The sequence below is a fragment of the Malurus melanocephalus genome, unplaced genomic scaffold (assembly GCF_030028575.1).
Source record: "Malurus melanocephalus ecotype Western Australia unplaced genomic scaffold, MMel_1.1 scaffold_100, whole genome shotgun sequence".
Classification (NCBI taxonomy): Eukaryota; Metazoa; Chordata; class Aves; order Passeriformes; family Maluridae; genus Malurus; species Malurus melanocephalus.
In genome coordinates, this window is record NW_026623332.1 from 186,070 (window position 1) to 201,638 (window position 15,569).

The 15,569-nt window shown below is 38.5% G+C and overlaps 1 long non-coding RNA gene across 1 annotated transcript; it reads left to right on the plus strand.

The window, feature by feature from the left end:
• The first annotated feature begins 6 nt into the window (after nucleotides 1-6).
• LOC130575217 (uncharacterized) lies at nucleotides 7-13,737 on the plus strand. Its single transcript, XR_008965527.1, has 3 exons — nucleotides 7-128; nucleotides 242-342; nucleotides 12,400-13,737. It is a non-coding gene; the product is annotated as an uncharacterized LOC130575217 (long non-coding RNA).
• Nucleotides 13,738-15,569: the final 1,832 nt, after the last annotated feature.

Sequence of the window (15,569 nt, forward strand, 5' to 3'; positions counted from 1 at the left end):
CTCTGACCAAAGGGGCAAGCACAGTGTCCTGCCACCACAGCTGGATGTGCAGCAATTCTCTCTGGAAATTTGGTCCTTCACTTCATCTCTACAGCCATGCTCCAGAGAATGATGCTGTCAAGTCAGAGGTATGCAAGGCAACAAACATTAAGATGTACTAAGATGCTGCCTTTATAGGAACTGTGTATAAATAAGTCTTTTCCTGTCTGATATTTTTCAARTTTTTATTCATACCTCTTAGCACATTTCTTTGGGAGACATTTCGTTTGAAAGATTTTGATAAAGCGCCTAATGCACAACGATAAATACTGACCAAAATGTAGTTCTCATAACTGGATGAAGGTAAGTTGTTGAAAAGGCAGAGCCTTGTCATAAAAAGTAAGAACAAATCCTATGGTACTTTAGGAGATGGAAATGAATTTGTTTAAAGTTTCTGTAGAAAACCTACGAGCACTACCATTTTCCTTTTACACTGTTTGCAATTCATATTTCTGTAAATAGTTAAATATGGCTGAAAGAAGATGAGATTATGGAAGCCAGCAGTGGATGTCATCTTCAGACTCCCATCTATTTCTCTTCCTCTATAGTTGCACAACTTATTCGAGTCAACTCAGCATCATAAATAGTGGCAGGCTGCCTGCACAGCCATACTGTGCCTTTGTGAATAACAATTTCTCATTCCAACAAAGTTTAAATTCAGAATGTTTTCTCTAATTAGCTATACTTTGTAGCTAACAAGATCATAAAGCTGTTCATTTAGTACATTTCTTCCTGTTGCTTTAATTTTTTATCCCAGAGAATTAAACAGCTGATTCATACTTTATTTGCTTACGCAGAGAGTTTAGTTGTTGCTTTTAAGTACTTTAAAATCACTTAAGCTCTAAGCTGTAAAGCAACAATTGCAAACTAAGATTTTACAAACACAGCCTACACATGGTAAAAAAAAAAGGTAGATATAATTTTTTTGAGTTACAAAACCTTGAGAACAAAATGTTTGCTTCTCCTTATTTCCCTGTCTATATTTCTGGACTACCAAATTTTCTTGAGGCTTCCATCAACCTCAACACAAGGCTTTCAGATATTTCCTTCCATATTATCTTAGTTCCACTGTGCCTAGAATCAAGACAATGTTTGAAATTTGCTTTACCTACAGACTTCCAAAGATTATCACATTGTCTTCTCTAAGGTTTAATATCTCTCAATGCCATTTGTCTGTTGTCAGGCTCGCATAGCATCACCGCACATTGCTAGGATACAGTAAATGTTTTTAAAAGTGAAAGACCTCCCATTTTTCCTATTGCTATCTAGAAAATATAACCAGATTTTACCCTCTGATATATGAGTGCAACTCCCCTTGGAGTAAGTGGAGTCTTACATGTGTAGAAGGACAGAATTTTTCCTTAAAGATTTATAGAGCTATAAAACTACAAGTAGATAACTTAGATTATATTTTCTGGGTCTAAGGGCTGAATCTACRTCACTAACACAAGTTTCATCTTAAAATGGTGTTAGTATCTCTTGGACTATGATTTTGGAATAYTAGTATTACACTCTTTTAGGTCTTTGGGYTCATTTGACCTTCAGTCTGACCTGTTCCCKTCCTTCTTTCCTTYCCTATCATCTGTTTTCATGGGTGRGGCAAYAYAGGAGAGAAGTCAGGAGTGGAAATGCAGTAMCAGCTAACCCAATATCTCCTGATTGGGGACAGAGATTGTCCCACTGTCCAGCASGAGGGAGGTATGCTGGGAGTGGAGCTGCGTGGTTTAGAACAACACCAGAGGCGGTGACCTAGAAACCTTACATAGGAGGGAAAAAACACAGACTGTGAGCTGCAACAGCAAATTACTCAGGCTTTGCGCAAGTGGGTGAATAATTATTTTTCTGACTTGTCAGGGTGCTCCATAATATTCTTACCTTTTTCTTTCACTGTTGAAAATAATTTTCCTATTTCCTAGGCACTCACTGAAGAGCCCTCCATTAGCTTTTGAGAAGTGTGTAGCATAATGCGTTTATCATAGGCCTCCCTTTTATTTACAGTCTGGTTTTTCCACTCTCAAAACAGAATTATCCCAAAATAAACACCAGACAATGAGAATCAAAAGCATATGTAATAGCCGTGCCATTTCGTAACTACTTGCTACATCTTTGTTTGGCATACTGGACTTTGTTTAGCAGAAACATGGTAGTATCATAAGGTCAGAGACTCCCACAACTGAATCCACTGCTAACAAAACCTGGAATTCATATARCACAGACTTCTGTACAAAAGAGTTTCAACCAAAGTTAAAAATAACTCCCCTCAAAATGGTGAACAAAGTGTAGTTAATTATAAAGAGGGGGAAAAATCCCTGGAAAAAAAAACCCTGCTCAATTAGTTCACTTGCTTTTTCTTTTTTTTAATTTTTTTTCTTTTTTTCTTTTTTTCTTCTTTCTTTTTCTTTTTCTTTTTCTTTTTCTTTTTCTTTTTCTTTTTCTTTTTCTTTTTCTTTTTCTTTTTCTTTTTCTTTTTCTTTGTTTTTCTTTTTTTCTTTTTCTTTTCTTTTCCTTTTTCCAAGTAGGCGTAAATGCAAGATGTAGTCGCTTTGTTCTCTTGGCTAGGTGCAATATCATGACAGCTGTGATCGTGCTGGATCTCACAAACTAAGCAGGACTAATCCTGCTCAGTGAAGTTACTCARTGGGGAGTTTTCCAAGACAAGCACAAAGGCTTGCAGTTCTTGCAAGCAGTRTTTTAATAAGAGTTGAAGTAACGCTCCACTCAGGCCCTTGGATTCGTGCTGGATCTTAGGAAGGGTTGTGCTACTAGGAAAATTACTTCAAACAGCATCTAAAACAAATGATYRTKAAAGACACTGATCTATAATCACAGRTGTAAGCACACAGGTATATATGGATCACCTGGAAAAGTGCTCAGTACACCCAWATGTCTCCCAAACAATATTTGCAGTTTAATAATGTATACTGAATTGAAGTGCATGAAATGTCATCTCTCTTCTAAACCACACTGTGACCCAGGGCCATCCAGGATCTTTTGCATCCTCTAGAGTTATACAATGACTTTCTGCACTTAAGTCCTCTTCACCTGCACAAAGTAACTTGTGGCCAAAAGTAAAGAAAGCGAGTATAGGCAGCATGAATATGTTTATTTTAATAAACCTGGGAAAGCTCTTCTGACCTCTGTATCTCCTTCTACTTTCCAGAGCATTATTGGTATTGAATTTGYTCTAATTTGTTCTAATGGAAATTACAAATCTCGTGACTGTGGGAATTTAAATCTAATCAAGTAAAAGAACCTATCTAGGGATAATTCTCTGTTTTCAAGAATAAATGTGAACTCACAGTTGTCACACTTTCTGTTTGGCTTCTTCTGCCTCCCTGCCAACCTCGAGCATGGCAACCTCAGCCATTCAGCAGCCAATAGCAGGATATTGGCCMTACTCCTTCCCAAGCTGTGTCTAGRACACATMTGAGGAGCAAGGTCAAACCYATGCCAGAAAGCAGGTTAAAAACTAAACAATATGGATAGTTTGGGGAAACTAATCAAGATTGTGTCTTTTATATTACAGTAAGGATGCAACTTCTGGCACCTGAAAAAATGTGTGGGTGGCACTGTGACTTGCAATGTCCTTGGCAATTAATTCCCYACTGATAGGGAAATAAGAGATATTATTATTAGTGTTTTAATAACAATGAACAAGCTACCTTTTTAATTAGCTTRCTACATACCCAGAACAAAGGTTAAATTTGTAACCATTGCCATATGCAATAGTAACAGACTGTTACTGWAACTMGAACAGCAGAGCCCTATGATATTCCAGTGATGMRAATGAATCAATACCTAGTAGGGAAAGAGTCAGAGTTTGAGCTGATACATTTAGCTCGTCTCCCATCACTACCCCATGAAGTGATTGCAACTGGATTTTAATTTTTTTKTTGTTGTTGTTGGGTGTTGGTTTGGGKTTTTTTTGGGTGGGGGGTAGGCATTGTTTTGTTTTCTTTTATCTTGGCTGCTGTATTCAAAGAGCACTGGGAAATACCTGAGATGGGTCTGTATAACACATCTCTACCAAATAATTCCCTTGGGTTTTTGGTTTTTTTTCCCAATGAGAGTGATGCTGACATCTGTCCCACTCAGAGGCTGAGGCAACACTTTGCCTCAAAGCCACCAGTCAGAAGGTGTGCATTTCCTGGCTGGGCAAGCCACCAGCTGTGTGTAAATGTGTCCACTCCGGACTGGGCTCAGAAGWAGTATTCAGGCTGGTCTGCTGGCTGCAGCTGAAAGCTCCAGACTGCTTTTCAAGATCTCAAGCAAGCTGAACAGGTTATGTCTACTCCCCAGTGAAACTGGTTTGGTGTTAGTAATTACTGTTGCTGGTGAGKAGGAAGAGAAAGCCAGGCATTTGCAATAGGAAGGGGGTTTGTGGTAGGCAGGAGGAAGAGAGGCATGGCTTGATTTTTAATGAAATGGAGCCTTTATTGGCTTATCCACTCATTTGTGTTGATGTCATTTGATCTACAAAGAATAAAATTGAGCCAGCACTAAGTTACATGAGCTCAAACTTCTGTTTTCTCTACACAAGCCTTTTGCAGCTCTAGTAATTTTAGGTGTTATTTGAAACCATTGCAAGTAGCATCACCTGGCAATTGAATACCCGAAAGGCTTTCATGACACCAACCAGGCCAGCTCACACTGTCAGGTGAACATGCTCTRCTCCACAGCATAGTTAACCTCACCTTTGTTCAGTCTTGGTGGTCAGCAAGATTTGGTTGCTTTTCAAGCCAAACTACTAGATTTGCTTAGAGTTATTCTCTCAAAATTTGAAGCAGTATTCCCCTGCTCTGCAGGATATTTCTCTAACAAAGATGCAAAAATCTTTGTCYAACACCGGTCCCAGAGTAGCAGCCCATAATAAAACTCTCTACAAACAGCTCTGAATGGGAAGATGGGAAGTTCAGATTAAGAGAACATGTACATTAGCATTTCAATAACACTCCCTACTGAACCATTTTAAASCATTGATAGCCTGATCTTACTTTCATTGAAGCAAATGGCAAAACTCCCACTAAGGTCAAAAGATGGCTTGATCTGACCCTGATTCATGAATGGCCAGGTTTTGGTGCTCTAACTTCCACTGAATAAACTGTTCAGACTGTGCTATTCCACCAAGCTACGTACTTTTGAAATAAAGTACTACTCAGTCTCTCTTGCGAAGCTCATAACACTCCTTTGAGGTTCATCAGTCAAATTTATGGATCTATTCATAGCAAAGGAAATTTATTAGTAGTGCATACCATCTAGCTACTCTTAAAGTAGTTATGAAACGTTTCTGATAATATATTTACAATTTTGATGTTTTTATGACCTTATGGKTTTTATGGCCTTTTTATGACTCGTYGCTGTTTCTTTTGTGTGATTAGTCGGCTAAACCACACGCACAGTTTATCTTTGCTGACTGGATGCTAACATTTTAAACACAGCTCTCAAGTAACCATAAAGAAGTTGGTTTTGGTATGACTCTACATAGCAGTGGCTAAAATTTGTGCAACTACCTTCCTGAATAGCTGAGAATCGGCCAAATACTCTGAGTAAGCCAAAGAAAAAAGACACTGTAAGCAGAATTCAATGTTGTTTGCTTAGTTTTGTCGAAGTTTTTTCACCAGAAAAATAACAGTATTGCAATTATCCTCTTAGGTGGTAAAGAGGAGACTGTTTTGAAGAAGAAAAGCAATTTTACACTTCAGTATCAATGAAGATTCCTAGGAATTGAACACAAAACACATTTGGCTGGAAAGAAGAGGGCTCAGGGGAGACATTAGCACTCCCTACAATTACCTGAAAGGAGGCTGCAGTGAAGTGCGGGTTGGTCTCTTCTCCCAAGCAGCAAGTGATAGAACAAGAGGACAGGGCCTCAAATTACACCAGTGGATGTTAGGAAAAATTTCTCTGTGGAAAAGGTTGTTCAGCATTGGAAGAAGCTGCCCAGAGAAGTGGTGCAGTCCCCATACCTGGAGGTGTTTAAAAGACTCATAGATGTGGCGCTTTGGACATGCTTTAGTGGTTGCCTCAGCAGTGCTGAGTTAAGGGTTGAACTTGATGACCATAAGGTTTTTTCCAATCAAATGATTCTGTAATTTTATTCTATTCTGATTGTCCATTAGAAGCATCTCCTTATATTAATTTACATATTTACCTATATTGTGCATGCTGCATGGAGCATTAAATAATTTTTCAAGTCCAGTGTAGCTTGTTGTAAGAAAAATATTGATCCCCTGTCTCAGAACTGTATATTTTGATCCCTTTGTTCTTTCTCCCATGCAGGACATAATTTCTGGCACCATTTTGCCCACCAAAGAGAATAGGGAACAGTGGCTACTTCAAAGGTTCCAAAAAATTTTAAAATCCTTCATCAGGATGTCTTAACAATTAGCCACAGAAGGAGTGGAGAGGATGATTGAGATTGGATGCAATCATTCAGCATGGTGATGCTGCTAAGGGACACATATTCACTGCCACAGCTCCTTGGTACTATCATACATACCTACACTATTTCTTCATATTGTCTTCCAACAAAATAGCTAATATTATTTTTTTTTTTTTTATTTTCACTACGAAGTCAAACACCAGTGTCTGAAATCACTGAGAAAAAGGTTTGTTTTTATTGTCATGGAATGACAGAAATCTCTTAAGATAGGTCAGTTTTATAATGAAAGAAAACAGGTTCAGATAACCAAAAGAAACATTAGACAAAAACAAACAAATTTTCAAGTATCATCTATTGTTCCCRTTAACAAAAGATGATCAGTAACCTTATCATCACAAATGTAGGTCTATAATAAAATGKCAAACTCAAGAGACTAGAATAAACTAGAACTTTTCCCTTAACTGCTGTCAATATTTGGACAGTGAAGTAACTTTCTGGTTACAGCTCAGCAGGAATTAGATTACTTGCAGCAAATATTGATAATAAATACAGAAYCAGCAGGGCCTGAAAAACAATCTGCTCCAACACTCCTTTCACAATCAATTTATTTTAATGAAAACACTATGATTTGTTCAAACTCGAAAGCAAATACAAAATTTGTTSAGGCTTAAACAGCAAATGCCAGGTTTTATTTTTATTATCAGTACTGTAGTCATCAGAATTGCACAAGACAGCATGACAAATACATCAAAATCAATGGAATTTAAAACCAAAAGTCACTTCAATTCTRCAGTTGTATTAAGATTCTTSTRCTTTTTTCCCYATCTTCTTTACTTTTTGTAACTGTAATAGTAAAATATTCAGTTTTGTCTTCACTGGATAAAGGGATACGGAGATTATATTGGACAATAATGTCATGTTCACCTAAGAGCTAAAATCTCTTAAAGCCTATTCAAAACTCTCAGTGGTCTTTCATCTACTCATGATTACCTTTGATTGATCACAGTGACTGGGAAAAGTRCCCAAAGACTGGAGCAAAGCAAGGTTTGTTCTYACCTTCAGGAAGGAGCCARGGARCTACAGGCAGGTCAGCCTYGCCTCAGTCCCTGGGAACATGATGGAGCAGCTGATCCTGGAAACCACTGCTGGGCATGAAAAGGACAAGAAAGTGTTCAGGAATAGTCAGCATGGATTCACAAATGGCAAGTCATGCTTGAACAACGTGATAGCGTTCCATGATGAGATGACTGCATGCTAGAGCAGGGGACAGCAGTGGCTGTTGTCAGCCTAGACATTGGTCAGGCTTTTGCCACTGTCTCCCATGGGATCCCCCTACAGCAGCTGATGAAGTAAGGGTTAGGTGGGCAGACAGGGAGGTGAAAACTTGCCAGGCTCAGAGGGTGGTGATCAGTGACATGAGGACCAGTTGGAGGTCAGTAGCTAGTGGGGTACCCCAGGGAACATGATTGGCTCAGATCCCATTTGACATCTACATTAATAATCTGGATGATGCTGCCCCAGTACCCCAGCGAGTTTTCAGGTAACACAAAAGTGGAAGGAATGGATAATGAATAAGAGGATCACACTGTCATCCAGAGGGAAAAAAGCTGGAAAAATAGGTTGAGAGGAACCTCTTAATTATTAAGGATCTAGAGCATGTCTCCTATAAAGAAAGGCTGAAGGACCTGGGAATTGTCAGCTTGGAGAATGCTCACAGGGCTCTTAATATACACATAAATACCTGAAAGGAAAGTACAGAGCAGATAGAGCTGAGTCTTTTCAATGGTTCCCACTGACAGGACAGAGTCAAAGAGCCCACACTGACACACAGCAGGTTTGCCCTGAACATCAGAAAACACTTTTTTCACTGTGAAGATGGCCAAACACCAACACAAGCTGTCCAAGAAAGGATGTGAAGTTGCTATTAAGATGTAAGCCAGGGGCACGTGTTAGTTCTTCTGTGGTAATAATCACAAGCCACATCTCCATGAAATTGCAAATCCAGTTTTAGGGTTCCTCATCCTTGCCACATGGCCCAAAACACTGATTCGATATCAATTCACAGAGCCAGATGAACTATGTTCAAAAATAATGACCAGTCAACTTCATGCTGGTTCATTTCCCATGTGCTGCCCTTCCTGTGGTACTCCACAGACTTCTTGCCCTGCCAGAATCTCTATCCTTTATATCCAAAGGTAATTTTCCTTAGATATCCCTACATCAGGTCACTGCTGCCAGATGTGATTGATCTCTTTTTTATGCAATGCCATCACCTGTAAAAGTGCAAAATGTCTGTCTCTCATGCATGGTAAAACTATTTCAAAAGAAAGAAAACACCTTTCCTTCTACTATGGATAATGGTTGCAAACACCTTATACCTAAGGAATTCAGCCTTTTAAGCATATAGGAGTGGATAATGTGTATAAAAACGTATTAGATAAAGGTATTTGATTCCAAAAAATGGTACAGATATTGATGAGAGGTCTCCTGTTATTTGTTTTCTGCTAAGTAAATATTTGGCAGATGAACAGTARATTTGAGCTCTTTCCTCAAGATTAGAAAAATCATATTTTGGAAAGCCTGGATAAGCAGAAGAAAAATCTTTACAGACAGCAACTGTAGGTGGGAAATCTGGGTGACATTAAATGCAACATGGCRTTAAAGTGATGAATAAAATTAAACACAGACTGTCCCTGTATGTGCCACTCAGAACATCAGCTGTGTTTAGTTCTGTTGTGCAGATCTCAAATGCTATATCAGAAGAAACATTGCACTGAAGTACAAACATACGAAAGACGCATTCAAGCCTCTTTGCTTCAGTGCATTTCAAAAGGATTTTTGAATCACTCCTAGGAAACCTTTGTGAGGGCGGCACCTGCAATGTTTGTCATAATATATAACACAGAATAAATAAAGTACTTAAAAATAATGTCTTAGATACCCTAAATCAGGCTCAAAAMCCAGAGAATATTCTAGCTTAGTTTRTCTATGCTCTGGTTCCTCACCTCAAAATAAATCCAGTTTATTTCACAGCAGTCTGACAAAGATAAGCACTAATTAGATTTTTCAGCTCTCTAATACCACCACAAGCACCACAGCAAAGTCTGTGAGGAAATTAATAATTCTAATTTTAGAAGGGAATGCAGTAAATAAGGCATCCAGGCATCCAGCCACACATTGARCAAGGAGAATGCAGCTGGATATTGTTCAACGTGCTGTGTGAGTACAGCACATCAGGTACACTGAGTCAGGCAAGGATCCTCTCAAAATGATATGTGAACATAATCAAAAATCAAATTATCATGTGCAGGTAAGATAAGTAATTCAGCCTTATATCCTGGTATTAGCATGTCATTTGGCAGTCTCGCTCATCTACCCCTTTTAACATAGGTTTTGTCTCTAACCACTGATGCCAACAATCTTCTCCTCCAGAAAGTTCGTATTTAAAGAGACCAAACAACAGTTCAAGACCTTACAAGAAAAGGTAGAATGACTGGTTGAGCTTTACTTTGTACACTGCCAGAGCTCAAAAAAGTTTTTGAAAATTATCACAAGTGTTTCYAGAAGTAGTAGAAAGGACTAGGCCAAGTTGTTTAACCTCATGTTTTATCCCTCTGTCTTACCCTCTTTATGCAAATTGGAAAACATTGTGGAGATTGTATGAAAGGTTTCAGACCTTCAGCGGAAGGAATCAGGCAGGTGAAAGAGAAGGTTGGGACTGGCTTGGGGAGAATCCATTCATCTACCACTGAGTCAGTAATGAAAACCTCCTGATACTCCTCCCCACATATTTTGGGAGAGAATGGCATCTGCTTTATTGGGTCAGGTTTCACTCTGTATATATTGGGAGGCTTTAATTCCTACTTGTAACAGGAGGAAAAGTCAAGGGATAATAATTTGCAGTCACACATGACCAACAGAAGTTGCTGCAAGCTCCAAACTCCTTGCCCTATGTCCCACCTTGCCCTCCTTGCTCCACTCTGGCTCCCCACAGATGGGATCTCCCAGTTACACCACACAACGTTGCAGTCTTCCCATGTTCAATAAGGAGCAGCCTTTTGTCTTCTTGATTTTTAACATGGAGAACTTTGTTGTGGAGAGTATTAACTAAGCTTCTTCCTATGTGATGATTTTCCATGTTGAAATAAAATAGTGTTCCCTTCAATTCACAGAACCACAGAATCACAGAACCACAGAATCACAGAACAGCTGGGGTTGGGAGGACCTTTGGTCATCATCCAGTTCAACTCCCTGCTGAAGAGCAGGTTTCACCAGATAAGTCCAGATGGGTTTTGAATATCTCTGGATAAGGAGACTCCACAATCTTCCAGGGCAGCCTGTTCCAGTGCTCTGTCACCCTTRCATTCTGTTGGAAGATGCCTCATGTCTTTCAAAGCCAAGCCAAGTCAGGAGCAATCACATGGAATAAGCTTAGAATGATAAGCAAAGTACGGAAAACTGGACTGTGCTTTAGAAAAATAGGACAATTGGACTAGTAAGTATTTGAAAGTTGTTCATCAGCCTGTAAAAAAAGTTCCTCTGAACACACATTTCTACTTTATTCTGCATCTAAAACTATCATGCTTTTCTATAACTGCTGTCCCTGCTAAACACCATCATTACAATATGTGTCTCTGCAGAAGGTTCTGTTTCAGTGTGAGATTTTCTAGAATATAAATTTTATAACTTAATATACAACTTTTAAAAAATCATGTTCTCTTATACGTTCTCTTCCAACAACTTGATTCAACAAAGACCTTTGAACACTTTACTAGTCTCATCATCCAAAATAAGCCTAAGATCAGAGCACACAAATTCACCAGCATTGTGAAAAATGCTGTCTCTGACAGATGTGAAAATAAAATGAAAAAATAGAAGTATAACATTGATAGTAGTGCTAAGATTAAAAGCCTATTTAATTTGCAGGGAAGGATCAGACTGTCTTGTCCTAGAAAYGTACACCCCTCCACCTGTGAGGTCTGTGTTGCTGTCTGCCCATGGGTCAAGCAATGGTGTTTTTAAAAATCAGTGCAGATACTTTACTTTATCCCCTTCTTCCCTCTCACAGTCACCAAACACTCTGCCCTTCTACYGGAGTTCAGTGTGAGTGGACTTGGTTTATCACAGGACAGATTGTGAAACTTTACACATTAGGTCCAATGACAATGTGTCCTCTTATTTTGAAAGAATTTTGAAACAAATATGAATCTTTTCCTCCACTTCACTAATTCAGTGAGCTGTTTGATCAGGATGAAAAACAGTAGAAGTCTGGCTAATAATGACACAATATTAAAATGAGAGGAAAAAAAGGAATATGTAGAGTGAAAATTTTCACAGCCCTATAATCCTCTTGAGTATTACATGTCCTTTGGAAAATATTGTATTTAATTTCCATACCTCTACAGGTCAAATACAGAGATAGAAGTTAAAAAAAAATCTTGTAAATGACCTTTTTTTTTCTGCATTAAAATATAAGCAAGTTTGAGGTACAGAAACAGAGCAGTTAGTCACAAATGCTGCCCCAATAAATCCTCAATACCTGCCAGTCACCTGAGAAGCAYGGTGTGATCAGGTTTTCTGTCCTGTACATGACAGAGGTTTTATTGTTTCTGCAGGGAGCAGTGTGATTAAGAGACTACCTTTAGTGAAGAGCTCTCCAAGTTACACAGCTCACCCTGGAAAAGTTCTGAGAGACAGGAAAAAAAACTCTAGACTGTTGTTAATTTTTGCTATTGTTCTTTCTTTTTTCATAAGTAGAGCATTGTAACCAGTTAATTGGCTGAATGGACTAAGTGTCTGTCAAAGGAGACACATGTCATTTATTGTACAACATGGGGACTACCATGTTTTGCCACTGAACATGCTGAAAATATTATGTATGTAATATATTTATGTTTATATTTACTATATTATATCAAGTATTATAAAAATATCTACATGATAAATAGGAATGTCAAATTTATCTATTCTTTCACCAGCTCCAGCTCATACCATGACCATGTATTGTGACTTGGGGAGACAAAATTCATTTCTACTGATCGCTCTGGGRAAAAAAAAAAAAAAAAAAAGAAAAAAGTAGGATTTTCAATGAGTCTAGGTCACCTAGGTTATGGTACATCCATTCTGTACTCCAGAGCACACACTAAATGCTCCTTATGCCATCACCTGGTCCCCTAATAACAGAAGAAACAGGGTTTGAAAGCACAAAAAAAAAAAAGAAAGAAAACAAAAAATTACATCCAATATACACATAAATTATATAAAAACCTTCCTGCATATGTATATATAGTCAATAAAATTAAATGCAGTTGCATACTCAGGCACACTCTTATGATGCAAAAAATGATCAGATGCAGACTCAAACTCTCAACTCCGTAACTTTATAAAATTGACATCTACATAATTTATCTCATTATTATGTAATATTTAATTTTAAATTATACATTTTTTTATATGGTCTTTCAGAAGCTCTCTTACAAGTTGTGCTGCTGATGTAACATCATCCCTTTCCATCTACTTTATCTCTTACCATTTTGAGTTATATTTGTGGGCATTGCTGATGAAGAGTTGTATGAAGAATAGACAGTGAATTATCCATGGTAATGATTGTTGCTTGACTTAAAATAAAAAGTAACAGCCTTTTAAGGTTAACATCAGTTTCATGTTTGGATTGTTTCTACCATTTGGAAAGGTTTGACATGTTTTTAAATTACTAAGTAATGTGAAAATACGTTACTAGCACAGGACTGTTGTCTATGTAAATATTTCATGAGTAGAGTCACCCGTCATTGGTTAATAAGGTAACAAAGATTCAAAGCTATTTATGTTGACTCATATTTTTAAAATGAGGAATTTGGAAACAAGAAAATGTGACAAAGTTGATCAGGATCTAAGATACTGGCTATAGACAGACTGTGTCTTGCCTGACATGAAATGTTATTTTAAATCACTTATTGAAAAGAGATGTAACATTGTCCAKGTGAAATATATTAAATGTGTAATACAACGAGTCACCTAATGAACCTAGGATAAATAGTTATCATTTTTAGGTTTGCAGAGATGAAAGACAAAACCTTGGTAGGTTTTGCTTCCACTGATTCTCCCATGTGTCCATGACATCAAATACAGCAGATAGCCCATTTATCATAGAGTTTACTCTATGATTAACTCCATTTATCATAGAGTTTACATGAACGTTATCACCTTGGGGTTAACAGTACGACTGGAGAGTGAGTGCAGCTCATGGGTTCAGCCTGCAGCAGCCACCCCCTTGGTACTCCCCAGTCTGCCTTCATTCACAGGCAGTGTAAGGGCATCCTTGTGACAAACTGCTCAGTTTGATCTGTTAACTGCTCTGGAGCAGGTGGTCTTTCTCASCGGTCTTGTCTGATCTTCATTGYGCCAGACCAAACAAATGCAACTCAYACCMTCCCACTGCTTCTCTGGAAGAGTCCCACGGATCATGAAGCAGGGAGATTGGGGATCAGTGAAGTCGTTCAGAGGATGAAATAGGATGACTTGCCTTCTGCAGAATCCATGCAAGCTGCTGAAARTCACCTTCCTCTGCATGCCTGCATCAAGCACAATGAATGCTATACCACCCTTTCTCCTGGGCAATGCCTCAGCAGCCTGTCAGTCTTTTGCAAGGGACTTGGGGGTAACACAACAAYACAGGCACTGCAGCTGATTTCACAGAGCTGTCCAACAACAAACTCCTGTGTGTCACTTCTGTGCGGGACAGTCATTCAAGTTTACTGTAAGGTAAACATTTCCATCAGCTGATCACAAATTTCATCAGACCCATGAAGGCTTCGACCTTAAGTATCACCTGAACACTCTGGCAAAACTAATGTATGCCTTTGCTTAAGTACTAGACCATATGGCCCAATTAATTTGYATTTGAAGAGTTGTAACTCAGCTTGTTCCAGGGTGGTCCTCGGGCAGGATTTTAGTTTTATTTAACAAATTGGTCTCTTGCAGTTTTATTGTGTTTCATGACTTCTTGCACAAAAAAGGTCTTATGTTCAATAKTGATTGCATATAGTAAGGCAGAGTAAGAGCTGTTCAAGAAGAAGCTGCTACATAGTATTGACTGTCTCAGAGTGATAAGTGTACAAAGGCAGATAATATTGATGTCTAGAATAATCTGTTATTCTGATTTACTAGAATGTATACCACAGGATATCAAGACATAGTTCAGACCCAAAGCAAATCTAAAGGTTCCTGTTCTTTCACTACTGGGAGCTCATCTCTGAGTGTCCTCACTCCTGTATTGCTGGTACAAACTGATCTGCCAACACTTGTTTGACCCTCAAGTAATTAATCCAACTTTTCCTTACAACCACAAAAGCAACTTTTTGTGTGTGTTGGCACTTTCAAACAATTATCGTGCAAATCCAACAGATAKAATTGTATCTTTAGGGGCCACTTCTTGCAAGCTCCATTGTTCATCCACACCTAGACACACAGTGCTATTTTTAGAACAGGAAGGGTGTGAAGGATTTTCACGGTGAATTTGAAAGAAGGTGGCAATAAAGTTGTGTTTCCATTCTAGAGGATATMTCTAAACAAAGCTGTGGAGAGCAAAAAGTTTGGTGGAAATACAAGGCAACAACTGTCGTAGAAGTGTTTATAAGTCTGTAAATAATGTTCATTTTTTTTCTGAGAGGTCATGGTACACATTGTGCAATATCCTTGTTCCTAGGAAGATAAATCACACACAAGTGAGATGTCTGGGTGTGTTAGATGGCACTGTGTGTCACTGCATAAGCCATGTCAGAGCTGCCTAAACAGAGAAACTGTTTTTATTAAAGTTTAGGCAGTCAGCCTAAACTGAAGATAGGAGTCTTCACACCCCCATATGTGAGTATCACACCTGCACAAGATTGCAGGAGTAAAAACCCCCTGCAGCCATTGAAGATGAAGGTTGAAGGTGAAAACAAAACAAYCCAAACAAAAGCCCCAAGCCTTATGTTCAAAGTTCGGTGCTGTTAAACCTCACATGGGAATGATCTGTTTCCTGGGCTGCTAAAAAAATCCCCAAGACATGAAGTTTATSATGTGTGAAATAATATACATGGACAACACTCCCTTCCCCCAGCTCCTCAAAATAACCCCCCTGCTCCCCATGCAAACCAAACTGATCTTC